Source organism: Sus scrofa, chromosome 8 (genome assembly GCF_054392235.1).
Source record: "Sus scrofa isolate SSC_HxYL_T2T_F1_AM1 chromosome 8, Sscrofa_HxYL_maternal_Yorkshire_Landrace_v2.0, whole genome shotgun sequence".
Classification (NCBI taxonomy): domain Eukaryota; kingdom Metazoa; phylum Chordata; class Mammalia; order Artiodactyla; family Suidae; genus Sus; species Sus scrofa.
The window spans coordinates 128,501,279-128,528,779 of record NC_139390.1 but is presented as its reverse complement, the minus strand read 5'-3'; the positions used below and the strand labels follow the sequence as shown (position 1 = coordinate 128,528,779).

The window sequence follows — 27,501 nt, the reverse complement described above, 5'->3', positions numbered from 1 at the left end:
GTATTACTATTGCTTACATTGCTTTTTGTTGTTGTTTTTTAGTCTTTACAGTTAATCAAGTCTTAAGAGTTGGAAGCAGTGGTCGGTGAAAAAAAGGCAAAGGTATTTCAGATATTGATTATAGCCATCAATCAAAGGACACCCTCTCATATGCTTCCAAAAGCTCAAGTAAGCAAGGATTTTTCTGTATTAATAATTTGAGCATCCCCATTAGGTCAGTTCCTAATTCAGTATACAGGGGCATCATATTTTTAAAATAATTTACAGCGTGAGAATTAGCATTCACTGATTCACTGAGTGCACAATCTTTGATATTATTCTTAGATGAATCATGCGAAGTTTTTATTTACAGAAGAGAAAACTAAAGTTGAAAAAGATTGGTGATATATGTGCGACATAAGTTATAGGACTACGATAAAAGCCCAGTTCTATTCCAGAATCCTTTCACAATGCTGCAGTCCTTTCATGTTACTTCCATACTGCAAGCGTTTGAGAATAACAGAAAAAAAAGGAAATGACTAAAGTCAAAATAATTTATAAAATGATTTTTTTTTTTTTTTTTTTTTTTGTCTTTTTGCTATTTCTTGGGCCGCTCCCGCGGCATATGGAGGTTCCCAGGCTAGGGGTCTAATCGGAGCTGCAGCCTCCGGCCTACGCCAGAGCCACAGCAACGCGGGATCCGAGCCGCGTCTGCAACCTACACCACAGTTCACGGCAACGCCGTATCGTTAACCCACTGAGCAAGGGCAGGGACCGAACCCGCAACCTCATGGTTCCTAGTCGGATTCGTTAACCACTGCGCCATGACGGGAACTCCTATAAAATGATTTTTAAATGTTATTTGCACATCTTTCACATTTGAGCTTGAGTTGTTAGAGTTTTTGGTTCATGGAAAGAAACTGTTTAGCATAGCACTGCATCTAACTACTAATGTTATATCTAGCTATTATTGCTGTAGAAAATCCAGTATGTTGACTTAAAAAAAATTCACCATCTGAAAGTTGAGAATTAAGTTTTACTTGGGGTGAAATTAGGATTTAAGCCCAGGAAACAGCATCTCAGGTAGCCCTGAGAAACCACTCTGAGGAGGTGAGGGGGAAAGCTAGGATATATGAATTTTTGCAACGAAGGGAAAGTAGCAGGAACAAAAGTTTTACAGAAAAAGACTTTAAAAAAAAAAAAAAAAAGCGGTTTCTACAGGAAGATGTAAAGGTCTGGGTTTACTGAAATCACTCCTTTGATATGCACTTCAACAGATGGCCAGTATTTGCTTCTTTCCTAATTCCCTCAGGGCTCACTGGCCCACCCTTGGGAGGGACTGTTCTCACAAGATGGCCGTAATGTTTTTTGTTTTGTTCACTTAACTGCAGTCCAAAGAAGAAAGGGGGGGAATATCAATATAAAAATCACAAAGGTGAAGGGGGAGGTGCATGCAGCCATGCAAACATTTTATGAAGTTCACTGCTGTCTTATGAAGGTTACTGCTAGTCCCTGACATCAGTCATCATTGAAGGATTTTAATGTTTTTCTAGATATGAGGAGATGCAAGAATTGGACACATAAAATCTCCTAAAACTATCTGGCTCTCGAAGGCCTGTTCTTCCAGTTTTCCCAGAGCACAGAGTGCCTCACTCCTGGTCTCCACCCTGAGTTCCGCTCAGTGGGTGCTGTGGGTCAGCAGCTGCAGTGGCTCCTGTTTTACTCCATGTAGAGTCTGATGGCAAGTGCCAACCTTGGGTTCACAAGCAGTTTCTCTATTTAAAAGGGAAGACATTCTTTTGAGTGAATTCCCCCAAACCATAGCGATATCAAATTTCACACCACTATAGATATATCTATAGAGATATCATAATTCTATAGAGATATCATAATATCTATATATCATATATATAGATATAATATATCTATAGAGATATCATAATATCTAATTATCATATATATAGATATAATATATCTATAGGGATATCATAAACAGAGATATCAAATTCACACCACACACAGATAAGAAAAACTAAAGAATAAAAAAAATCAAAACATTAAGACATGTTATGGTGATGAGCTTATGATGATTTCACTTTCTTTTAACCAAAAAAAGTGTTTTGTTGCTATTATCTTTGCTTACTATTTTATAATAAGTATACATTAGGAAGAAAAATATGAGGGCATTGGATTATGAATTGCTCTTCTAACATCATTTTTTTAATCATTTTCCTAAACCTTTGGACTGATTGATTTCTGGATAAATTTACTCTATTTCTTAGAATTAATTTTTTGGACTCCTTTTATAGCACAAACACTTTGGTCTTGCTGAGACAGTAAATTCTATCTCCCAGGCAACTTTGTGTAAATGAAAGCTGAAGGTCAGACTAAAGTTAATGCATTACATTAAAGTAAAATAGGATTGCTTTGCATTTCAATTGGTGTTATGCGATTTTGTGTGTTTAAATGTCCCTATTACCATTGTTGGTTAATCTTAGATAATTTGAATCTCATACATTTAGGGTCTAAAGCATTCCATAAAAGAAAAATTAAATTTTAAAAATTAAACAGTAGTTAAACAAAGAATAAATCAACTGATAAATTTTTATCTTCATTATTAATAAAAGTCATTGAAAGCCAAACATCAATGAGCTAGCATTACTTACCTATAAAATAAGCAGATTTAGAAAATAATAACCAGCACCAGTAAGAGTACAGAGACCTGCCTCCTATTTTGGCTCCACATTTCTACAGCTTCCTATAATTCAGGTCCCAGTTATCTCCTACGTGGACAATCTCAAAAAGCCCCTTCTAACTAGTCTGTCTGATCCCAGTCTTCTATTTCTTAAATCCAGTCTCCACACTGCAGCCTGGAAAAAGAAAAGTCTATCTAAAACATAATTCTAACCATATTACTGCTTGTGTTCCTCCACCTCTCAGTTTCCAAGATAGAAGTTAGTTAATGATGGAGCTGAAAGGAAACAGCTAAATGTGTGGTTGCAGTTCAGTTCTGCTGTGGTTAATTCCAGGTCCAAGATTTATTCCTCTGACAGCCACAGGAAGTCCAAATAGAATTACCACATTGTTTAGTAAGCATGGGATTAGAATAGGGACATCGGTAATACAATTCAAATGGCTAAGGGAATCAGATTAAAGAAGCTTGGCACACTCGCCTCCTCAGCCATTTTCATCAATCTGATGATTCTCGGCCTGGTCAGTGCTTGGATGGCTGTTAGCAACTTTGTATTGGAAGCTTTCATATTCTCTGCCCCAATCAGAACTTACCTTTTGTTTGCAGAAGGGAGGCAAAACTTTTCTTCTACCCTCTTAGGGTCTCACACTGGACCTGAGAATTAAATTGATATAGACAAATGAACAGAGAAGGGTACAAATTTTATTTTCACATGTGCACAGGTGTCTTCGCAGGAAAATGAAGACGCATTGTGGTCTCAGTGGTTAGGGCTATGTGCTTACATACTAGGCTGTTCACACTGCACTAATTGTGGAAAAGTACCTAAAATATATGGGGAGACTAAAGGGAGATAATGGTTATTTTAGCAAGGTTTATTTGTGCAGTTTCTTCTCAACCTTGACTATATCTCTGGTGATAAGAATGTTCTTTTCTTTCGGGTGCAGGAAGAGCATCCTTTGCCTGGGAGTTTTCTCTCCTGTTTTCAGGAAGAAAAGGGAGGTCAGTGTGCCTTTCTTTTATCTATTGTTTTTCTAATGTCTTTAGCTCAAAACAATAAATATACAAAGTTGGTATATTTTGGGGTGGCATGTTTCAAACCCCTACATTCACATCATCTCTCTAAATAGGATGTAATACGGCTGCTGCCTGGGGTTTTACTTACTAAAAGTTAATCACATTCTAGACTTGCCACCCAAGATTGCACCTACCTTGTTTTGACTGGAGTTTGAGGCATTTCTAAACTTTTTCGTCCTGTAGTTTTACATAGCCTTCAAGTTTAGTCCTACAAAGTCACTAATTCAAGCAAATATTTGAGTACCTACTCTATGGAAAGCACTGTATGTTGCTCTGGGGATAACCTATGACCTAGACAGACTTGTTCCTACCTTTTTTTTTTTTTTTTTTTGCTTTTTAGAGCTGCACCCAAAGCATATGGAAACTCCCAGGCTAGGGGTCAAATCAGAGCTAATGCTCCTGGCCACAGCCACGGCAACGCAGGATCCGAGCCACATCTGAGACCTACACCACAGCTCACAGCCACCCTGGATCCCCGACCTGATGAGCAAGGCCAGAGATTGAACCCACATCCTCATGGATACTAGTCCGATTCGTTTCCGGATTCATTTCTGCTGCACCACAATGGGAACTCCTGTTCCTGCTTTTTTAAATAGCCATAAAAGTGGCTTTTCCAGGGTGCAGTCTTATTTTTCTTACCATTATGCTCTTGGGTGGCCTCTCACTGTTGATACTATTTCTAAAAATAAATCATTGGGAAGCTCGGTTAAAAACTTTAAGTAATCATTTTGTAACATAAATAACCACCTCCTGGAGTTCCCTGTTCGTGCAGCAGGTTAAGGATCTGGCATTGTCACTGTAGCCGCTGTCACTGCTTGTGGCACCGGTTTGATCCCTGGCTTAGGAACTTTCACATGCCATAGGCACAGCCAAAAATGAAAAAGTAACCACCTCCCCGTTGTCTATCACATGTTGGCTTTTCTTAAAATGTAGCCTTGAGGGTGATCCTAAGCTTTCCATTCTTCCTTAAAAATTTTTTTGGCCACACCCACAGCCTGTGGAAGTTCCCAGCCCAGAGATTGAACCCATGCCACTCAAGCTGCTACAGTCACAATGCCAGATCCTCAGCCTGCTTCGCCACAAGAGAACTTCTTGTCTTAAATTTAACAGAAGATAATTTTTGATAACGTAGCATAAAAGGCTTTGCATTTAATTAATGTTAAAGAGTTTGAATTAGGGGTGTAGAGTTTGAAAGTTATCATTAAATTGTTTGCTACATGCAAACATGTCTCTCATTCTTCATTCACCTGGCAGTGCTACACTTGTGTTTGCACCCTGTGTTTTGAGCAGTAATGGTTGAGGAATTCTTGGACCCATTCATGTTCCAGGAAATGGCTAACCACAGGCACAGTTCTGACCTCAGATGTTCTGAGGTGTCTCTGTCATTCCTTATAACCCCCACATGGCAGATGACACACTCGTTTACTTGCCTCTATAAAACCCCAGGCCCCTCCCTTTTTTGGAGACATTCCTCGTTATATAACTGCAATCATATAGCCTCCTTAATTGTGTAGTGCGTTTTGTCTTTCACACACCAAATCATAATGCTCACACTGCCTTAGCACAAAGTTGGTTGGGTTTTTATGAAGATTAAATGTGTAATTACTTGTGTAGCACTTTGAATGGTGTCAGATATCTAGTATGTGTTCAATAATAAATTGTCTGTAATACCTATATTATCTATAATAATAATTATTTGTTAATGCCTAATAAATATTATAAAAAATGTTATTCAAATTGTTAAAGAAAATAGTCTTCATGACCTTTGTTGGAGATGCTAGGTGAGGCAGATTTTATTCAAGGGGGGTCATCACAATGGACACAGAGATAACTGCAGTCGTTTACTGCAAGTGAGAGAGAGAGACTAGACTCAACTCCCAGTACAGCATGGACAAGCGGGGATTTTTAGCCAAGGAGTAGGGTTAAGGAGGGGTGATCATTACTAAGAGGAAACATCAGGGCTAATAGGGGATTCGGGTAACCTGACCTCAAGATTCGACAAGATTCTTGTCGAAGGCAGGCCAGGGTATCAGCGTCTACCCAGGTGATAGCAGTGGATAAGGAACCAAATTAGATATGGAAGGTGATCAGATATGGAGGATGGGGAATTCTAGTGAAACTGACTTATCAGGATTCTTGCTCCAATGGCAAAATGCTGAAGGAACACTGAAGTCCAAAGTCGGGCCTAGTTGAAAAGGAGTTCCATGTAGACTAAGTAGAACTTGGGCAAGGAGAGAATCGTCGTCATCAGGGAAGGAGGTTTGGAGAAATATGCTCATCTAGATTTTTGATTTCAGTACTGCAATCTGACCTAAATTGCCCAGAGATAGAGGAGCAGGAAAAGGTCAAAGGGGAGGTGTGGGAGGTGGGTGGCAAGGCTGAGAGAAGAAATATATGGTCCATTCCTCAGAATTGATTTTCTTCTAGATTCCCAATGTTACTCCTAAATAATAGAGTGAGCACCTTCCCTTCCAATCTCATCCTGTGAATATAAGTCCTCAGTCTAAAGTCCTTTTCCCAGTTCACAGCATTAACCTTCTCCTCTAGCAGAGACCTCTTGTCCTTGGGTACCTTCAGCCTGCGACAGAACCATCTTTCTCTACACCAGGATCTCCATATGCTAGGGTAAATTTTTTTTTTTGTCTTTTCTGGGCCACACCCGAGGCATATGTAGGTTCCCAGGCTAGGGATCTAATCGGAGCTATAGCCACCAACCTACACCAGAGCCATAGCAACGCCAGATCTGAACCACATCTGTACCTACACCACAGCTCACAACAAGGCTGGATCCTTAACCCACTGAGCAAGGCCAGGGATTGAACCCGCAACCTCATGGTTCCTAGTCAGATTCATTAACCACTGAGCTACGATGGGAACTCCATGCTCAGGTAATTTAACAGTTCCAGTTCCTTTAGCCCTTATTTTTTCCTTCCTGATTCCAGAGACCTCCATCTCCATTTCATTAGCCAGGCACCTGCAGAGCCTTTACTTTGATCTCCTCATCACAGTGAGTAACCTTCTGATTCCTTAAATCAGAAATCCCTCCTTTTTCACATGGCACATTTTCATTTTTACTATACACAGGCTAACTTGCCTTTTTCCTTCATTACAAATTTCCGTTACTTAATCATTCCCTCTTTTGTGGGTTAAAAGTTACTTTCTTGCCTCCCAAGACTCTTCAAAATCTAGTGCATCAAAGATGTGTTTAGCTTCCGAGAAAAGAAGTCCCAACCGAAAGTGGCTTAAGTCAGAATTCTCTGAGAGCTGTCAATGGTTAAAAGTAAGCTCAGATAATACTTATTTAGTCTTTGGAGTAAGCCTTTAAGGTATGAGAGATTGTCTCCAATCTTAAGCAGCTTTATATGTCTACCTACATGTGGAATATGAATATTATCATTTCCTTGTGTGCTAAGATTTGGAAAAGGATGAAAAGTACTAGCTTAAAGGAATAGAAGTTTACTCTCTCACTGCCACAAGTCCTGGTAGTTCCAGGCTGATGTTATGGCTCAACAATGTCCAGGCTCTTTCTACCTTTTTAGTCTACCACCCTTAGCATGCTCTCACTTGTCCTCTTACTTGCTGCCTCTTGGTATCAACTGGCACTGATGTGCCTCCAGGCCTCAAACACAGGCAAAAAGAAGAGAGGGAAAATAGAGCCTCTAAATTACATCTACTTATACCTCATTGGCCAGAACCATATCACATGCCCCCTTTAGTTTCAAGAAAGCCTGGAGAATTGAGTTTTAGATTTTATAGCTGCAGTAATAGAGTCAAATAAGAAAAATAGAGGGAGGTAAAAATGAGTATTATGTGAGCCATTCTATCATATCTGAAACACCAAGATTCCAAGATGGTAGTATTTAACACAGCCATGCCTAGCAGCAGTTCAGTACCCTAGACTTGCCTAACTATGTAGTGGATCTGTGTTATGTCACCAAACCCTGAATCTTCCCCAGTGTCTGCTTCTAATCTCTTGCTGAACAACAGGATGGTGCTAGAGGAAAAATGAGGCCAATCCAATTATTTGTGCTGACTTTCCAGTTGAAATCCGATCCTTGTTCAGCTCAGCTTTTCTAACATAGTCCTACTCGTGGTAATTATGGGTCTTTCTTTCAAATACCCATCCCTTTTCTTCCTAGGGACAAAAAGAGTACCGAAATTGTCTTGTGTCATATCTCATGTCATGTAATAGGCCAAAATCCCCTTTATGCTGTTAACCTGAATAACAAAAGCAGAAAGAAGAGTAGGGCCAGGTCTGGAACTCAGTCAAACAGCAAAAGCATCAAGACTGAAGGGAGAACTGTTGTGAAAACTCCATGAAAGAGACCGATCAGGATTATAGCTGTTACCACATTGGCAACAGTGTGAAGAGGTGGGGCAAGAAATTAGGGAGCTTACACTGTGCTCAGAGCTATGAGGACTGCATTATGTTCTAACCGTATTATGTTCTAACCTGGTCTCTTTTGAAGGCTACTAGTCCTGCCCTCATCCTGCCCTCAAGAATGTGCCACAGGTGTCCTTAAAGTCACAGAGCTCTGAACCCACCACATAACAGATTAATCCAACTAATTACCTCCATGTAGTTTCTTTTTCTTTATAATGATTTTTATTTTTTCCGTTATGACTGATTTGCAGTGTTCTGTCAATTTTCTACTGCACAGCGAGGTGACCCAGTCACACATACGTGTGTACATTCTTTTTTTCACATTATCATGCTCCATCACTTTTTCCCTGGCATTTCACTTTGTATCAGTCCTTCCTTTCTAACTACTCACAGAATAACCCCACTCAGATGGTTATGATCTGCACAGGAACTTTAGAATAACATCTGGAGCAAGATGGAAGTCACCTGCCCTACCATTCAAAGGATTGAATTCCATCTTGTAGGTCATAAGCTGTGAAAAGCTTCTTGAACAGGCGACAAGGAGGAAGAAAGTGGCAGGGAAGAAAGTGGCTAAAACTAGGACTAATCTTGACACCATGATTTAGAAGAATAGGAGCAGGAAAAAAAAAAAATTGCCATTTCAAAGCTGCCAGTAGTTTTCTTTGTTTCCAAAAACATTGAACCACATTTGGGACAGTCAGCCCCTTTGTTCTGATTAAACCTCTTGAATTTTTTGTTATGTAAATATACAGCAAAGACTACAGTTTTTAAAAGAAGTGTTTGTTTAATTACATAAAAAAAATTGTTCACTTGGTAGACAAGAGTTGAATTGCAACAGATTTAGTTCCCTTGAGGGAATGTCTACCCTGGAATTGACTCCTTTATACCTGAAAAGAGTTGCTTTTCTTGGGAGATGTAAGTTGAGGACATTGCTGGTAGAAGATAAGGACTTGGAGGCCAGGGGTTGAAAGAACTGTTTGTATAAGACGTATTCTGAGCCCCGGGCATGGTGAGTGCTGTTTTTCGGCCACAGATGGTGAAGTGTGATACAGAGACGAGGAGGCAGGCTCCTCTGCCCAGAAATTTTCGTTGACTAACACCCTGAGGAATGTCAGCTTTTAGAATCTCAGACCTGGAGCACTCAATGCTTCCTGGTCTCTGTCTGTCTGTCTCTCATCTCTCACTGCATCTGTAACTCTGCTATCTTTCTGTGGTTTCATTATCTCCTACTCCTACTGCAAACACACACTCTCTACAAGTCTGCAAGTCGAGAAATAACACCACTAGCGTGTATTTTCACAAACTTCCAACTCTAGTGTCCAAAAGCAAGGCCTTCCTTGCTGTCTCCATCTAGAACAATCCTGGTGAAATACTGTGGCTTGGATCATTTGACTTACTTCACCACAGGAATAAGTATTCTGCTTGGTCTGGTCTGAGCCAAATGCTTGGGAATGTAAGTTTTGCCACTAGAAGGTATGATGGGTTGGCCAGTAATCTAACTGATGTACTTGGCAGCTAAAAACAATAGCTAGCACTTGCATTATGTGAAAAGCTGAGTAAGATTTATTTCCTTCAGAGCCCCATCTGTGCTGCCTTGTCTTCTCAGGCAGGCCTGTAAAAGAAGAGAGAACAGACATGTTGTGCAAATGCTTTACGAAGGGCATCCAGATATTTGGGAAAGAAGGAATGAATGAAAATCCCGAATCCATTATTTCCTGGGCCTCTCGCATCATTCACTTAACTCACTCTGCTCCTTTTCTTCCTGCAAGGAGGTTGTCTGTGGCAGGGGATACAGGTAAGAGGACTGGTCCTATCTGCCCTGAGTCTTGTCTGGATTATGGGGGAAGAAATTTGAGGAACACAGCTCATCTTCAACAACATGAACTGTTCAATCCCCATAAATCCGTGAAGTAGGAATTCAAGACCTTGGATTTTTAAATGTGTAAATCAGTCAGCATGAGTGTGATCAAGTTTAAACTGCCTACAGAATCAGAATAGACTTTTAATATTTACCTTTTTATTGAAAAAATCAAGAAAATTAATTTTTACAAAAAAAGGAAAAATAATTTGACTCTGTAACAGTAATATAGTTGTAACCATTACAAGAATTTTTTATCACAGATTCCTAATTATCATTCAGTACAATGACAGTTATGCATTATTAAGTGTCAAAATTACTTTGCAGATTCTTTTTTTTTTTTGTCTTTTTGTCTTTTCTAGGGCCTCACCTGTGGCATGTGGAGGTTCCCAGGCTACAGGTCCAGGGGGAGCTGTAGCCTCTGGCCTTCGCCACAGTCACAGCAATGCCAGATCCAAGCCGAGTCTGTGACCTACACCACAGCTCAGGGCAACACCGGATCCTTAACCCACTGAGCGAGGCCAGGGATTGAGCCCACAACCTCGTGGTTCCTAGTCGGATTCATTAACCACTGAGCCACGATGGGAACTCCTAGATTCTTTTTTTCCTACAGTTTTAGTGAGATATAACTGTTATATAACATCGCATTGGTTTAAACTGTACAACATAAAGATTTTATATGCATATATGGGGAAATGATTACCATAATGGTTTAATGAACATCCATCACCTCACATAGATACATTTTTTTCCTTGTGAATAGAACTTTTAAGATTCACTCTCTTAGCAACTTTCAAATATACAACACAGTATTGTTACCTGTAGCACCATGCTGTATGTTACTTCCCTTGATTTTATTTATCCTACAACTGGAAGTCTGTATGTTTTAGCTACCTTCACCCATTTTCCCCTCTCCTCATGGGGGCTATTGGCCTGTTATATTTATTTCTTACAGAGTTCTCCTGTGTTCTGTTATCAGGGTAATGTTGACCTGGTAAGATGAGTTTGGAAGTGTTCCCTCCTCTTCCATTTGTTGGAAGAATTTGACAAGGATTGGTACAAATTCTTCTGTAAATGTTTGGTAGAATTCACCAGTGAAGCCGTCTGGTCCTGGACTTTTCTTTGCTTGGAAAATTTTGATTACTAATTCAGTCTCCTTACCAGTAATCAGTCCATTCCAGTTTTCTCCTTCTTCATGATTCAGTCCTGGTAGGTTGTATGTTCTAGAAATTTACCCATTTCTTCCAGTTGTCCAATTTTTTGACATATGCTTGTTTATAGTAGTCCCTTATGTCCATTTCATTAAGTGCTATTTCTGGAGTTTTACCTTCTTTAAATTTGGAACATATTCCTTTGTTTCTTTGTTTTCCTCGATGCTCTGTATTGGTTTCTGTGCATCACATAAAATAGCCACCTCTCCCAGCCTTGACAGAGTGGTGTCATGGAGGAGATGAATTTATTCTTCAGCCTGGCATCAGTTCTTGGTTGTCTCTCAAATGGAAGTCTTAAAAGCTGGAGCACTAGATGTTGTATCCAGACCTTTCACTCCTTACAGAGAAGTTGGAAGTTGTGCATTCCCTCCCAGTTGTGTTTTGCTATACCAGGAGTGTATTTCAGTATCTCCTATCCATTTTGATACAGGTGCCTTCTCATTCACATAATGTGTAGGAGTCAGTCAGCCAGTTTCTGGATTTATTTCTGAGAGAATTATTCTGTGTATAGCTATATATTCGGTGTGTCCATGGGAGCTGGTGAGTTCAGAAGCCTTCTATGTCACCATCTTTAACCAAAAAATTTTTATAAATTCAATGTGTTTGTGATGCTTGGTTCTGAAATCTTGGGTGTCAGCATTTATTGTTCATTAAACATGGTCATCTGCCCACAATACTGTATTCCGTATTTGAAAGTTTCTAAGAAAATGACTTTAAAAGTTCTTATCAGAAGAAAAAAAATTGTTTGTAGCTATGTATTATAATGGATGTCAACTAGACTTAATGGTGATTATATCACAATATATACAAATATTGAATCACTGTATTGTAGACCCAAAAGTAATATAATTTTATATGACAATTAGGGAGTTCCCATCATGGCTTAGTAGTAATGAACCTGATTAGTATCCATGAGGATGTGGGTTCAATCCCTGGCCTTGTTCAATGGATTAAGTATCTGGCATTGATGTGAGCTGTGGCATAGGTTGCAGATGTGGCTCGGATCCTGAGTGCTGTGGCTATGGCGTAGGCTGGCACCTATAGCTCCAATTTGACCCCTAGCCTGGGAACCTCCATATGTCGCAAATGTGGTCCTAAAAAGCAAAAAAAAAAAAAGGTTGCTTAGGTGGTGGGTAGTTATGTCATGAACAAAGCATACAACATAAAAATGATTGAGGGAGTCACAAGGGAAAGAGATGTAGTCAAGAGAAGAGATAATAAATCTGCTTTGATAAGGTTTAAGGTATTTGTGTATCTGCTAAACAAAGATAACCACTAAGCAGCTGGATTTAGGGAAGGAGGTTTGGGCTATAGATACAAATGTGAAAGTTATCTGAATATAAATGGTGGTTAAAATTATGACATCAGATGCAATCATGCAGGTAGAATTTCATATGTAGAATAAGTGAACAGGACCTAGATATAACTCTGGAAAATTCCAATATTTAACATGAGATAATAAATATCTCAATTAATTATATATATAAATTGTTCAGTAGTGTAAGCAAGGAACAGTCAATTTCTTTTCATTTATTTTTTAATCCTTTCTTTTTTTTTTTTGTTTTTGTTTTTTTGTTTTTTTGTTTTTTTTTTGTCTTTTTTTTTGTCTTTTGTTGTTGTTGTTGTTGCTATCTCTTGGGCCGCTCCCGCGGCATATGGAGGTTCCCAGGCTAGGGGTTGAATCGGAGCTGTAGCCACCGGCCTACGCCAGAGCCACAGCAACTCGGGATCCGAGCCGCGTCTGCAACCTACACCACAGCTCACGGCAACGCCGGATCGTTAACCCACTGAGCAAGGGCAGGGACCGAACCCGCGACCTCATGGTTCCTAGTCGGATTCGTTAACCACTGCGCCACGACGGGAACTCCAATCCTTTCTTTTTAATTATTCCATGAAAAATTATGTCTTCCAAATGTTAGCTTATAATCTTTCCTGGTATAGTTCTAAATTAACAAAACTAGCATGTTAGTAAGTCCACATAGAGAAGTTATTAGTCATGTTTTTCCACAAAGTATCTGGAGCATGGCACAAACACCAGAAGGCTATAAATGAAACAAAGGTAGTATATATAAGTTCACGCTGGAGTTGATCTGGTATTACTGGTTTAGAGAGTAGGTTCTGAAGTATACTACAGTTTGCAGAATCTGACTGTCAAATTTGTATTACGCCTTTTTCACTTAATAGTTGTGTGACGTGGAGAAAGACACTTAATCTCTCCAAGTCTCAGTTTTCTATTGGTAAAATGAAAGTAATAGCAGTACCTATTCCATTGGGTTGCTATGACAATGAAGTGAAATAATGTGGGTAAAGTGTTTCACACAGTGTCAGGCATATAATAAACTACATATAGATATGAAAAATATATAACTTCAGACTAATTCAATTACATGAAGGTAAAATTGGTATGACAATCAAACCACTATTGGATTCCAGCTTAAAATGCCAAGGGAAATCCAGGTACAATATTTTTCACCCCTTTGATTACCAAAACTGATTCAACTTTGTTTCCTTTTCCCATGTGTCTCCCAAAATAAAAATAAAGATTATCTTCCCACATAGATTTTCTTTTTGTTTTGAATTATATGAATGGCTGTGGTCCTCGTTTGAACTGCCTTTGAGCATGTAACTGATGTGTGCCTTCCCAACTAAAGGAAAGTTATATTATCTAAAAGGACTTATGTAAAAGTGTATGCTATACTTATCAGGTGTTGGGTTGCAATTAATCATACTGCCAAAATATCTAGGTACTGCTCATTTTTAAATTCCACATGACCAGAATATTTCTGGGGAATTAATTCTCCTAAACCAAGAACAAAATTTGTATTTGGCCAAGATGACAGCTTCACTCTTGAAACCAATGAACTTTAATGATTCAAAAGCTAAATGCTTGCTATTTTACCCCAAGGTAATAAGCTACTTTAAATTCAGTAGTGACTAACTAAAACATTGGCTTTTACTTTCTTTTGTCTTCAGGAGATTTTTGAATATTTTTTACCTGTAATACTCTCTCCATCTGAGTGTGGTTGGTTCTGATGCACTGAAGCATTCAGAAAGCATCTTCTTTCTTCAAGAAATCCACTTTAGGAATCCCCACTGTGGTGTGATGATATTGGTACCATCTCTTGAGTGCTGGAAAGAAGGTTCAATCCCCAGCTCAGCACAGTGGGTTAAGGATCCAGCGTCACCACAGCATTGCCACAGAGGTAGGTCACAGCTATGGCTGGGATTTGATTCCTGGCAGGGAACTCCATATACTGTGGGGGTGGCCAAAAAAGAGAAAGAGAGAGAAAGAGAGAAAGAGAGAGAGAGAGAGAGAGAAAGAAAGAAAGAAAGGTCCAGTTTACCTGTTCATGGAAGAAACTTGTTTGCTCTATATTTTCATTTCGTTACATCTTACAAATTGGAAATTTAGAAAATTGATATCTTGTATCCTTGAGACTTTTAGTTGTAGGTGGTAAAATACAATACTAATTATCTGGTATTTGAAACAAATATGTCCACCAATAACTGCAATGGGCAGGGATGGTGTTGGCTTAGATGCAGATAAACCAAGGGTTTCAAACTGCGTCATTGAGATCGCCATCATTTCCATCTTCATTGATCTCCTTGTGTCTCTCTCTCATCTCTCTTTATCTCTCTGAGGGGAAAAAGGGTGCATTGGCTTTCTTGTTGCTGCTTTAACGAATTACCACAACCTTAATGGCTTAAAACAACACAAATTTATTCTCAAAAAGTTCTGGAAGTCAGAAGTCCAAAATAAAACTTTTGGGGCTAAAATCAAGGTGTGGGCAGGGCTAATTCCTTCTGGAGGTTCCATGGGAGAATCTTTTTCTTGCTGTGATGGTTGATTTTATGTGGCAATTTGACTAGAGCACCCGGTACCTAGGTATTTGTTTAACCATCATTCTAGGAGTGTCTGTGAGGGTGTTTCTGAATGAAATTTACATTTGCATCTGTAGACTAAGTAAAGCCCATTGCCCTCACCCATGATGGTGGGCCTGATCCAGTCCACTGAAGGCTTGAATAGAATAAAAAGGCAGAATAAGGAGGAATTCCTCTCTCTGCCTGTCTTCAAGATGGGACATCCTCCTTCTCCTGACTTCAGAACTTAAACCATTCACTGTCTTGAGTCTCTTGAGCTTGCTGACTGAAGATCCTGTGATCTCAGCTTCCATAACCACATGGGCCAACTCCTTGTAATCCTCTTAGTATTTTATTTTATTTTTTCTATTTCTCTGGAGAAGCCAGATTAATGCATTTTCCTTCCCTGGCTTCTAGAGGTGGTCAGCAATCCCTGATTTATGGCCACATCACTCCAGTCTCTGTCTCCATGGTCACGTTGTCTTCTACTCACTCTGGTCTTCTCCTTCCCTCTTATAATGACTCTTGTGATTACATCAGGCCCACTCAAAATGAAATGTCCAGATAATCCAGAATAATCTGCTCGTTTTAGATTCCTAACTTAATCATATCTGCAATAGCATTTACTGTGTAATATATTCACAGGTTCTAGAGATTGAAACATCAGTGTCTGATTTGGGCGGGGGGGGGGGGTTACATTATTCAGCCAACCACAGGAGCTGTCTCTTTCACTAACTCTAACAGAAAAGTCCTAGGAAGAATTTTTACTGGCCTGGCTCATCCTCAGCCCTAAGCCAATCACTATGGCCAAAGGGATTCAAGGATTGGGCAGCTTAGTTTTCATGGCCATGCCTCCTGAGGAATGGAATGAGAATGCTGTGGCAGTGGTGCCTCCAGGTCCACAGGAAGGTTGTATTATCAGAAAAAGGGAGAAAGGATGATGAGTAGGCAAAACAAAAATCAAAACAGATGCCCCAGCCACACATTCCCATTTGAATCACACTATCAGCACTCTTTGGTAACAATACCACACTGTTCTTATTTTAAAATTCTCTGTATAAGAATGTGTACTTGTCTATATTTTCAGTTTGGACCAAAAAAAAAAAAAAAGCAATGAATAAAGGCATGGGACTTAGAGTCATTCAAACCTGATTTATAGCCTGCCTCTACCCCATCTGACTGCGTAACATTAGACATGTTATTGAAAATTCCCGATTTTCAGTTTTCTCACAGGTAAAATGAAGTTGCTTACTATATTGGACATGGACATTTTTCATGTTTTATGACTACCCAGAATATTTAAAACACATTGTTACCATATTGGAATAGTCCTGGTTTTAAGAGTCCTGCTCCCACAAAGAACCAAATTCCCAGTTTCTCCTGCACTGAGCCTGGGCATATGACAATGGTTTTGGCTTCTCCAGTCAGACGCACACACATCAGAATCTGACTATTCAGTGAGCAACAGGAGGAAGGAGGCACTAGCCAAAATCCGTTTTTACCGACATGAGAGGTGATAACCCTGCTTCTTTCCAGGGTAGCAGCAGCCCCAGTGTATGCTCTTTCTCAGTGGTTTCAAAGCCCAGATCCTGACACAAAAGTGGCCCAGGTGGGGAGCTGGGTGTTGAAAGCACCTTCTCTAAGGCTCTGAAACAGCAACAAAAGCAGCAGTTTCTTCTTGGGGCCGACTATGCTATGTGGTGTTCAGAATTATTCCCAGGAGCTTAACTTCAAGTTTAGTTCTCCAGGCCTCCCAACATTTTCACGAGCCAGCCAGGGTCCTTTTAATAAACTCCTTTTCCTACTTGATCAGCAAAAGAAAGTCAGCTTCAGGTGCTTGAAATGAAGGGTGGTGACTGAAGTCTCTACCACAGAGAATCAGTGTTGTTTAAATAGAATAATATAGCCTCATACAAGTAGGTTTCCTTGGATTGGCTGCAGATAATCCTCCAAACATACTATTTGCATCCAAGCTCTTGTTTCAGGGTTGACTTCTGAGGGAGCACAGTAAAGCCAGACCAAAGTAATGGGAGCCTAGTCTCAGGAAAATAGTATGTTTTGACTCTGAACATTTCAGATAAAAAAAGGAATTCAAAAGTGAAATTCTAAAGTGATGCCTTCGTTTTCATTTTCTTCAAACCGAAGTGCTGAAATACTCAATTTTATTTTTTAAAAGTTGAGATCATTCTCACAACTTTCTACACCATTAATGTAGTTGGCATACGCTATTTATTTTGCAAAATGTTGGCACAATTCCCTAAAGGGAGTAGTCTTTTTAATATATCAAGTCATCTTTCTGTTTATCCTAGAGGTAAAGGTTTAATATGTGTTTGCACTGAAAATAGAGCTGAAATTTAAGAATGCATTTAAAAGAAGATTAATATTTGTAATATTCTACTGGTTAGAGTGTAGTTTACAAGGAAAATTACTTTTACAAAGTGGTTGAAAACCTTAGACCTAGAATGTGTGAATGATTTTCATTTGAACAAATTAAGAGAATTGATTTATCTCTGTTGCAAAGCGATCCAGTTACATTTAGTCAGGGAACATTCACTGTGTTTGTGCTCAATGTTTCTGGAAACCCAAAAAAAAAAAAAAAAAAGACTAGATCACGTTTTCCCTGCAGGCTCTAACTTGAAAATTCAATTAAGATTTATTGATAAAAGATTGCACCAGCTAAAATATATTATCCTAATTTAGGAACCAATAAGCATTTCTGTGATTTTTATGCACTATAAATTATATACTTTAATTTATGCCTATTTGATGTCCAAATGTGTTGGTAAATGAGCTGCCTAAAGCGGCGTGTGAGGATAGAATATAATTCTGTTAATGTTGAAAAGAGGTGGCATTTGTATTCTAATCATAACAGAGCTTATGTGGACTGTTTTAACAACTTGCACACTAGACTCATTATATTTATATAGTGTCCCTTCTGTCTCTAGTCTTTTACACCTGGCTAATCTACCCACACACCCTAAAGACAATCTGAAAGCATCAAGAAAAGTTTTAGGCAGTTGCCTCCACCCTTTGCCATTTTTCTTTCCCCAAACTCATACCTCCTTCTAACTTGCTTTGGTTTTTTGATAGCCTGCATGTGTAACAGAGTTTCAGGTGAGCTGAATTTAGAATATTGAGTGACAAGCTGGCAGCATTCCTTGGGTTAGATACCTGTAGCCAATCCCCTTGGAGATCCCTGTTTTGCTCTTAGTTATGAAAGATGTTCTGGCACCTGTTCTCTTGAGGGTTAATCTCATAACCTGGTGTTTTTCCTCAAGACTTTCTTGGTATTCAGAGCTTGCCTCCAGGGTAAGGTAGGAGAAATTTTGCATACTGATGGGAGAGCCACTTGGGGAAAAAAAAAATGAGTCAGACTCAGAACAACTTCCTTTTTGCAGATTAACCCTGTTAGAAATTTTCTGACAGATTGAGGTGGTTCAGGCTGTCCAAGATCTTTCACTGGAAAAGAGCACCAAGAGCTTAGAAATAGAACTCTCCCTCAGCGATTTGTGCTAAGACTCAGCCAACCCAAGAACTTCACTATCCAAAGTAAAGCAGTTTTGATCACAGCACACATGAGAAACTGGAAGTTACTTCAGAAACTTCCAGGAACGCCTAGGAGGTTATCACCTTTGGGGATCAAAAGCTGGGTATGTATAAGTATCAATCTGATGCCCAACTACGGTATAACTGTGCAGGTCTAGGCAAGAAAGGATATCACTGCGGCAGTGAATAGATATTCCTCAGATTGTGCAGAACGGATGCTCAGGAGAGACACCAAGGACAATAGCAAAACACTTCTGGTGCTACAGGCCTTGACAGACCTTTCTGGTTCTTTCTCCTCACTTCTTTTTGGAAGCTCAAGTGATTGTTGTGAACAGTTTGTTGTGGAGAGGCTGCAGGAGGTAGACACTGGTGTTCCTGAAAATATGAGGATGAGATATGCCAAATTGATGAATTACGTTGTGGTTTCCAGCTTTGTTTACTCCTAGACTTTTGACAGCCTACCTCTACTCCTTGTCTCTGAGTATAAGCTATATGTATGGCAACTCTTAGATCACACTTATATGTTTTTCCTATGGAAAAAACAATTGAGAAAAAAAGAGATGAATTTATTATTTAAATATCCACATGACTCAAATGTTAGGAATAACTTAAAAACAAAGAAAATGATATATAGATGTACAATAGCCTGTTTTACAAATCTCAGAGTGTTTGGGTAAACAATAGGGAGTTGACTAACTGAGAAAGATGCTGAGATACAAGACATTGAAAAACAAAAGGGCCATTCTCAGTTTTAGAATGAATAGAGAGCAAATAGAAGACCTGCCCAAAAACAAGACTGAATATAGCCCAGAGCTCGAAATTGTTTGTTTTAACTCTGTTCAAACCAGATTGATACTTCTACTCCTTATGTGACTGGAACCCAAAAAGAAAACAAACCTTTGGACAAACATCTATTAGAAAACAAAATGGAAGAAAGCATTCTAGCTTACACAATCAGATTTTTAAAATTTGCTAGTAAATTTAAAGAGAAAAATACAAGTACTACTCGGGGAAAAAATTGTGCGATATAAAAAATTAAATATGCACATAGACATACAGTTGACTCTTGAACAACCAGGGTTTGAACTGCATGGGTCCACTTATGATGCTGATTGTTTTTCAATAATAAATCCTAGACTACTACATGCTCTGTGGTTGTTTGAATCCAGGGATGTGGAACTGTGAATGTGGAGGCCGGACTACAAGTTTTACTTGGATTTTCCACTGCTCAGGGGTCAGTGTGCCTCACCCCCATGATGTTCAAAGATCATTTGTATTTTGATCCGGTAGAAAAAGACTCAGTAATGTAGACAGGAAAAATTCTCCCAGAGTTTAATAGGTTAATTCAATCTCATCCCAAACAGAATTCCAAAGAGATTTCTTTTCTTTTTGAACTTGCAAAAATAATACTAGAGTTCACCTATAAGGGTATGAGTAGAGTCAGAAAATTTCTGAAAAAGAGGACTAGTATGGAGGGAATATACCTATAGATATTAATGTATGGAAAGCTTCGTTATTAAGGAATGTTATTACTAGCCAAAGAACAGACAGATCTGTGAAACAAAAGAAAATTCAGAAATATGCCTCCAAGTAAATAGGAATTTAGGATGTAATAAACCTTTTCAAATTATTGAGGAAAAATGGATTATTTAATAAAGGATGTTGGAAAAACTGGGCTAGCAAGTTAGAAAAATCTCAAGAGAAATTCCAAATATGTAAATATTTAATCATAAAAACTAAAAAATGATGAATTAAAAAATAACTTTAGGAGGCTGATTGAAAATCTAGAAGTTATTAAGGAATAGATTAATATGTTTGACTACATAAAAACTAAGGGCTTATATAAGCAATACAAATACTGCAAATAAAGACAAAATGCAACCAACTAACTGGAGGAAAAAAAACTATTTGTTAACATATAACAGTAAAATTCCATTTTCCTTAATGTACAAAAAACACTTGCTAATAAGAAAAAAAGCAATCAAAGAAACAAAATTTGACATAGGTTATAGACTTAAAAATTGATTTTAAAATTTGATTTAACAAAGAAATGATAAAGGAGTTCCCATTATGGCTCAGTGGGTCAAGAGTACAACTAGTATCCATGAGGATGCAGGTTTGATCCCTGACCTCATTCAGTGGGTTAAAGAAGGCTGCAGTGTTGCCCAGGCTGCAACATAGGTTGCAGAAGAAACTTGGATCCACTTTGCTGTGGCTGTGGCCTAAGCCTGCAGCTGCAGCTCCAATTCAACCCCTAGCCCAGGGATTTCCACATGCCACAGATGTGGACCTAAGAAGATTAAAAAAAAAAAAAAATGATCAGACACAAACTCTCCATCATGAAGTCTTAATTCTAGTAGCAGGACTGATACTCGGCTGATAAACCCTTGTAGGGCTATCTTAGTTGCTTACGGTTATGACTTGTGCCCAATCTGATTGGTCAATACTCATACCCTTTCCAGTTGTTAAATGTTTTACCATCTCTGCTTGTAGAGGATTAATAAAAAATAAATCTGTACATTTCAGAGTTTCTCATCCTCTGAATATTGACATTCTGGACCAGATAGTTTTTTTGTGTTAGGGGCTGTCCTGTACATTGTAGAATGTTTAATAAAATCTTTGGCCTCTACCCACTAGTTGCCAGGAGTAGCAGCTCCTTCTCTCCAGTTATGACAATGAAATCTTTTCTAGGCATTGTTAAATGCTCCTCCCCTTGTTGACAAACACCGGTATATAAAAACTGCCAGGCAGAGTGTTATGAAGAATTATAAAGAAAAATAAAGTTGGGTGAAGTCAGACAGAATGGAAGGAGGCATGTGCTGCTTTCAACCAGGTGGTAAGGTAAGAGCTCTCTGAAAAGATGACCTCTGAGTAGCAACTTGAAGTGAGAGAACCATCCTGCCCTAAAGGGAAGAGAATTCCAGGCACAGAGAATAGCAAAGGCAGAGACCCTGAAACCTGAACACGTCTAGCATGGTTAAAGGATGGTGAGAGAGCCACCGTAGTTGGAGCAAAGCGTGACAGAGAGAGGGGATTGACAGATAAGGGTCAGAGAGGAAGCCAAGAGCAGATCTTTTTATTTTTTGTCATTCTGTCTTTTTAGGCCACACCCGCGGCATGTGGAGGTTCCCAGGCTAGGGATCCAGTCGGAGCTGTAGCCGCCAGCCTTCGCCAGAGCCACAGCAATATGGGATCTGAGCCAAGTCTGTGACCTACACCACAGCTCATGGCAACACCGGATCCTTAACCCCCTGAGCAAGGCCAGGGATTGAACCCACATCCTCGTGGATGCTAGTCAGGATCCTTTTGTTGTTGTTTTGTTTTGTTTTATCTTTTTTTACCTTTTCTAGGGCCGCACCCGCAGTATATGGAGGTTCCCAGGCTAGGGGTCTAAACACCGCTGGCTTAAGCGAGACCCACAGCAACGTGGGATCTGAGCCGTGTCTGCAATCTACACCACAGCTCACGGCAACGCCGGATCCTTAACCCACTGAGTGAGGTCAGGGATCAAACCCACAACCTCATGGTTCCTAGTCAGATTCGTTAACCACTGAGCCACGACGGGAACTCCAAGAGCAGATCTCTAAGGTCTTATAGGCCATGGTAGGAACTTCACATTTTACTTTGGATAAAACAGAAAACTAAAGGAGGATTTCAAGAGAAGATTGATATGATCCATCCTATGCTAATAGAAAAAGGGCGAAAAAATAGCTAAGAATCTTAACGAAAAAAATTATCAACTTCTGTTGTAATTCATTCAAAGGACTTTAAAAAAAATTGATAGACCATTTTTTTCACCTAGCATATTAGCAAAGATTAAAAAGTTGAAACATCCAGTGACAGGGAATCCTTAGGGAACAGAAACATTCTTCTGCTTTTAATGGATGTAACTTGGTACAACTTCTTTGGAAGACAATTTGAATACGCATTAAAATTTAAACATTGATTCAGCAGCTGCATTTAAAAGGAACTTAATACACAGATCTACTCCACAAATGTATAGAAACATATTATAAAGTTACTTCTTGCAGCATGGTTTGAAATACTAAAAACTCAGTCCGTGTTCACTAATATTGGACTGGTTGTGTAAATTACAGTAAATCCATATGATAGAAACTGTGCAGGAGTTCCTGCTGTGGCTCAATGATTAAAGAAACCAACAAGTATCCATGAGGATGTGGATTCAATCGCTGGCTTTGCTCAGTGGGTGAAGGATCTGGGGTTGCTGTGAGCTGTGGTGTAGGCCGGAAGCTGCAGCTCTGATTTGTGCCCTAGCCTGGGAACCTCCATATGCCTTGGGTGCAGCCCTAAAAAGACAAAAGACAAAAAAAAAAAGAAAAAACTGTGCAGCAATGAAAAAGTTTAAGGTAAATCTAATTAGGCCCATGTGGAAAAATCTCCAAAAAAAATTGTTAGTTTAAAAAATAAAGCTAAGGAGTTCCCATTGTGGTACAGTGGTTAACGAATCTGACTAGGAACCATGAGGTTTCGGGTTTGATCCCTGGCCTTGCTCAGTGGGTTAAGGATCTGGCATTGCTGTGAGCTGTGGTGTAGGTTGCAGACACAGCTCGGATCTTGCGTTGCTGTGGCTCTGGCATAGGCCAGTGGCTATAGCTCTGATTAGACCCCTAGCCTGGGAACCTCCATATGCCACGGGAGCAGCCCAAGAAATGGCAAAAAGACAAAAAAATAAAAAAATAAAATAATAAAAAAAACCTAAAAGTAAAAGCAGCTTATAGTATAATTCCATTGTTATTTAAAAGAATTAAAAGCACATGTGTGTCTGCTTTACAGATATTCATTTTCTCATTCCAGTTAACTGATTTGTTCCCTGTACTTTTCACTGAGCATAATACATGCTTGATTTTTAGAATTTATTTATTTTTTGTTTATTTTGTAGATATACATTGGGGGACTGTGGAGTTCCTGCTGTGGCACAATGGGTTAATGATCCAGCTTATCTCTGTGGAGACTCAGGTTGGATCCCTGGCCCAGCGCAGTGGGTTAAGGATGCAGCATTGCCATAGCTGTGGTGTAGGTCACAGCTCCAGCTTAGATTCAGTCCGCAGCCTGGGGAACTTCTATATGCGGCAAATGCTGCTGAAAAAGAAAAAAGGAATATATATATATATTATATATATATATATATAATATATATATATATATGCAGGGGACTCTGTTTTTTATACATTTCTCACATTTATATTTTAAGATAATTTCATAACATAACAGTAATTGTAAAAGTAGAAACTCTGTGTACTAGTATATGGATAGAAAATTCTGGAGGAATGCATAAAAAGTCTTAAGAATGGTTATTTCTGGAGAGTGGAACTAGAGGTGAATAGGGTAGGAGATTTTATTTTTCACATCATATCTCTGTGTACTCATTTAAGATTTGTATTATGTGCATATTTTTATAATATTCATAATAATTTAAATTAAGACAAGAGAATACAGTCTTCTAGAATACCAGCTTTGAACTCCTATCTTTCAGGCCTGTTTCTAATTCCTGGTATAGGAAATGATTACATGTTTAGTTTTCCTGGCTTTTACTCTCAATTCCCTGATTCTCTTTGCACATGGTATGGCTCTCATTTCTCCTAGCTCTCCAGGTAACCACCTCATGTGATTCAACCTGTGGGTCATCTGCCTGTTTAACTGGCACCCAAACCTGTAAGAAGGTTGGACCAAAGTTTCATAAACCTCAAGAACAAGTAACAGTATCACTTAGGAAAAGCCATTCTTTTTGTAAAAAAAGAAGGAATTTTTAATAGAAATTGACTTTATTAAGATGTTCAAAAACTATCATATCTAATTTAGGGTTAAAGATAAAAAAAACTAGTTTCTATTGTTGTTGTCATGCTTTTATTATGAAATTGCAAGATTAGTATAGATCTTATATGGTTAGGACTGTGAGCAGATGCATATCTAGCTCAGATCCACTCACGCCATACAACAAACACAGCAATTACAAAATAGTAGATGAGGTGTCCCCATTGTGGCGCAGCAGAAACAAATCCAACTAGTAACCATGAGCTTGCGGCTTCAATCCCTGGCCTCGCTCAGTGGGCTAAGGATCTGGCGGTGCTGTGAGCTGTGGTGTAGGTTGCATACACAGCTCAGATCCCATGTGGCTGTGGCTGTGGCTGTGGCTGTGGCAGAGGCCAGTGGCTATAGCTCTGATTCAACCCCTGGCCTGAGAATCTCCATATGCCGTAGGTGCAGACCTAAAAAGCCAAAAAACAAAAACCAAAAAAACGAAAAACAGTAGATGAAATTGGTAATTGTTTCCTTAATGGCATTCAGTGGGTCCACTTTTGGTGCCACACAGGCCAGAGAACTAGAGAACTTCTGAGAATATTGTTTCAGATTGGCTTGGCGCCATGTGGTAGTTTGCAAGGGAGAATTTCCTGTCTGTTATTTACCCCTGCCCCTGTGGTTGGTTTCCTCTCACCATTCTTAAACACCGCTTTCTTGGCCATTTATTCCCAAACTCTTAAAAGTCTGGGTTGAATACTTTTCATCTCTGTTATTGTGATCCTTTACCCAGAGTTGTTAACATGTAGCCAATAATAAATGATGGCATTCCTGACATTTTCACAACGAATAAAATAGTGCTTATAGGTGTACCTGTCAATTTTTTGATGTCCAAACACATTTCATGCTTTTTCTAACCTTTATTTTTTGCCTTTAGAGCAAACATCTGTTTCTGACCAGAGTTTTCTAGATTAAAAACTTCCTGATTTGTTGACATCTTCTGGCTGAATAACTGTCAGATTCCCATTTGGACTTTATGCTTTCTTCAGCTCCAAATAGATAAACACGAAAGAGGAAATTAAAAAAAAAACCCAGATATTCAGAACTAGCCTAAATAGCATTTTTCTCCACCCTGCCAATGTCAGTAGTGATACTGCAATTCCAATTAATAAATGTAGTTTTCTGCAGCCAAAACACATTTATTATTTTTTCCAGTAATTATATTAAGACAGTATTACAATGATTATTCAGGTATCCTACTTCTTAAGAAAAGATGAAAGTCTATAAAACTGTCTGGAAAGCTAATTTGATGAAATCCTATTTGATATTTTAATTACGGAATGAGAGATATTACCATGGCAAACAAGTTCTTGAATTGCCGGAGTCAAAAGCTTTCTGGAAAGAAAAGATTGCTCTGGCGATCATTATTGTGGTTTGCAGGGCCCTGTCAGATAATGGCCCTCCCCGCCATCATTGCACCTAGTGATCAACGCACCTAGTCATCAACACTTTCAAAACCTTCAGGTTTTGAACATTTGGGCAGATTTTTGCAGCTCTCTATCTCTGGCCTTTCATTATTTCCTTCCATTACAAAATCTTAACAATTTCTCTTTTGCCAGAGTATGTACAGGTTCTATGTAGAATTCTCCTATTTCCTATACTTTTAAAATGTGCTTATGGACTTTAACAGGTAAGCGACTAACACACAGTATATTCCTGAGCATTTGTCCTTTGTATTCCTTCAAATACTGTTCCCTGTTTTATCAACTTTATAAGTTTGAAGTTTCATATATGGAACAATGAATGAATGATATCTGCTATATACTATGAATAATATTTCATTTATAATAAACCTCACTATTAATGTAGAAAGTATGAGATATTAGCAAAAGAACTTTAATTAATATTCAACCAGCCTTACAAGGACTGTTACCATATTTTATGCGAAGATCTATTTAATCTAAGTTGGGAAAGGAAAAGACTAAAATTTTACTTGCTAGCATAGTAATTGTTTGGAAGTGATAATAATGCTATATAAATTTTTGTTTGTTTTTGCTTTTCTAGGGCTGCACGTGTGGCATGTGGAAGTTCTCAGGCTAGGAGTCGAATCGGAGCTGCAGCTGCTGGCCTACACCACAGCCACAGCAATGTGGGATTCCAGCCACATCTTCGACCTACACCACAGCTCACGGCAACACCAGATCCTTAACCTATTGAGCAAGGCCAGGGATCAAACCCACATCCTCATGGATACAAGTCAGGTTTGTGGCAGCTGAGCCACAAAGGGAACACCTATATAAGTTTTTTAAAAATATGATTACATAAGAAATTTAAATGTTTTTAGCATTTTAAAAATAGCCTCTTAAGTCTAAGATACATGCATTCGCAAAATGGATACAAAGTTTCTTAAAATCTATGGAATGTTCCCAGGCCAGGGATTGAATCTGAGCCACAGCTATAACCTACCCCACAGCTGCAGCAACACTGTATCCTTAACCCACTATGCTGTGCCAGGGATTGAACCTACACCACCACAGAGACAACACTGGATCCTTAACCAGAATTGCTTTGTAAACTGTATATTGTGTGACCAATATAATTATTGATGATTATTAATAGAAGGTAACCTCAACTTTGTGCTTTGGGGGGAAGTATGTTTTTATTTTACTTTCATAAATTCTTTTTTTATTAAAGTGTAGTTCATTTATGATGTGTTAGTTTCAGATGTACAGCAAAATGATTCAATTATACACACATACATTATGTATATTTTTCAGATTCTATTCTCTTATAGGTTATTATGAAATACTGAGTATCCTTCCCATGCTATACAGTAGGTCCTCGTTAGTTATCCGTTCTACATATGGTATTGTGTTTATGTTAATCCTAAAGACCAAATTTATCCCTCCTCTCATTCCCCCTTGGTAGCCATAAGTTTGTTTTCTATATCTTTGAGTCTGTTTCCTCCTCTGGATATAAATTCATTTGTATCACTTTTTTAAGATTGCATATATAAATGATATCCTGTGATATTTGCCTTTCTCTGCTTGGCTTATACCACTTAGTATGATAATCTCTAGGTCCATCCATGTTGCTGCAAATGGCATTATTTCATTCTTTTTTATGGCTTATTAATAGT

At 38.8% G+C, this 27,501-nt stretch overlaps 1 long non-coding RNA gene across 4 annotated transcripts in view; it reads left to right on the top strand.

Moving 5' to 3' along the window:
- Positions 1 to 16,169, top strand: part of LOC102160109 (uncharacterized) — a 48,196-nt gene extending 32,027 nt beyond the window's left edge. The window contains exons 3-7 of one of the 4 annotated variants that reach the window (XR_014813346.1): positions 43 to 168; positions 3,616 to 3,670; positions 6,688 to 6,752; positions 9,736 to 9,924; positions 14,172 to 16,169. This is a non-coding gene — a long non-coding RNA (uncharacterized LOC102160109). The remainder of the gene's footprint in view (positions 1 to 42; positions 169 to 3,615; positions 3,671 to 6,687; positions 6,753 to 9,735; positions 9,925 to 14,171) is intronic. The other 3 variants (XR_014813347.1, XR_305112.3, XR_014813345.1) reach the window with 3 other exon arrangements.
- The last annotated feature ends 11,332 nt before the right edge of the window (positions 16,170 to 27,501 follow it).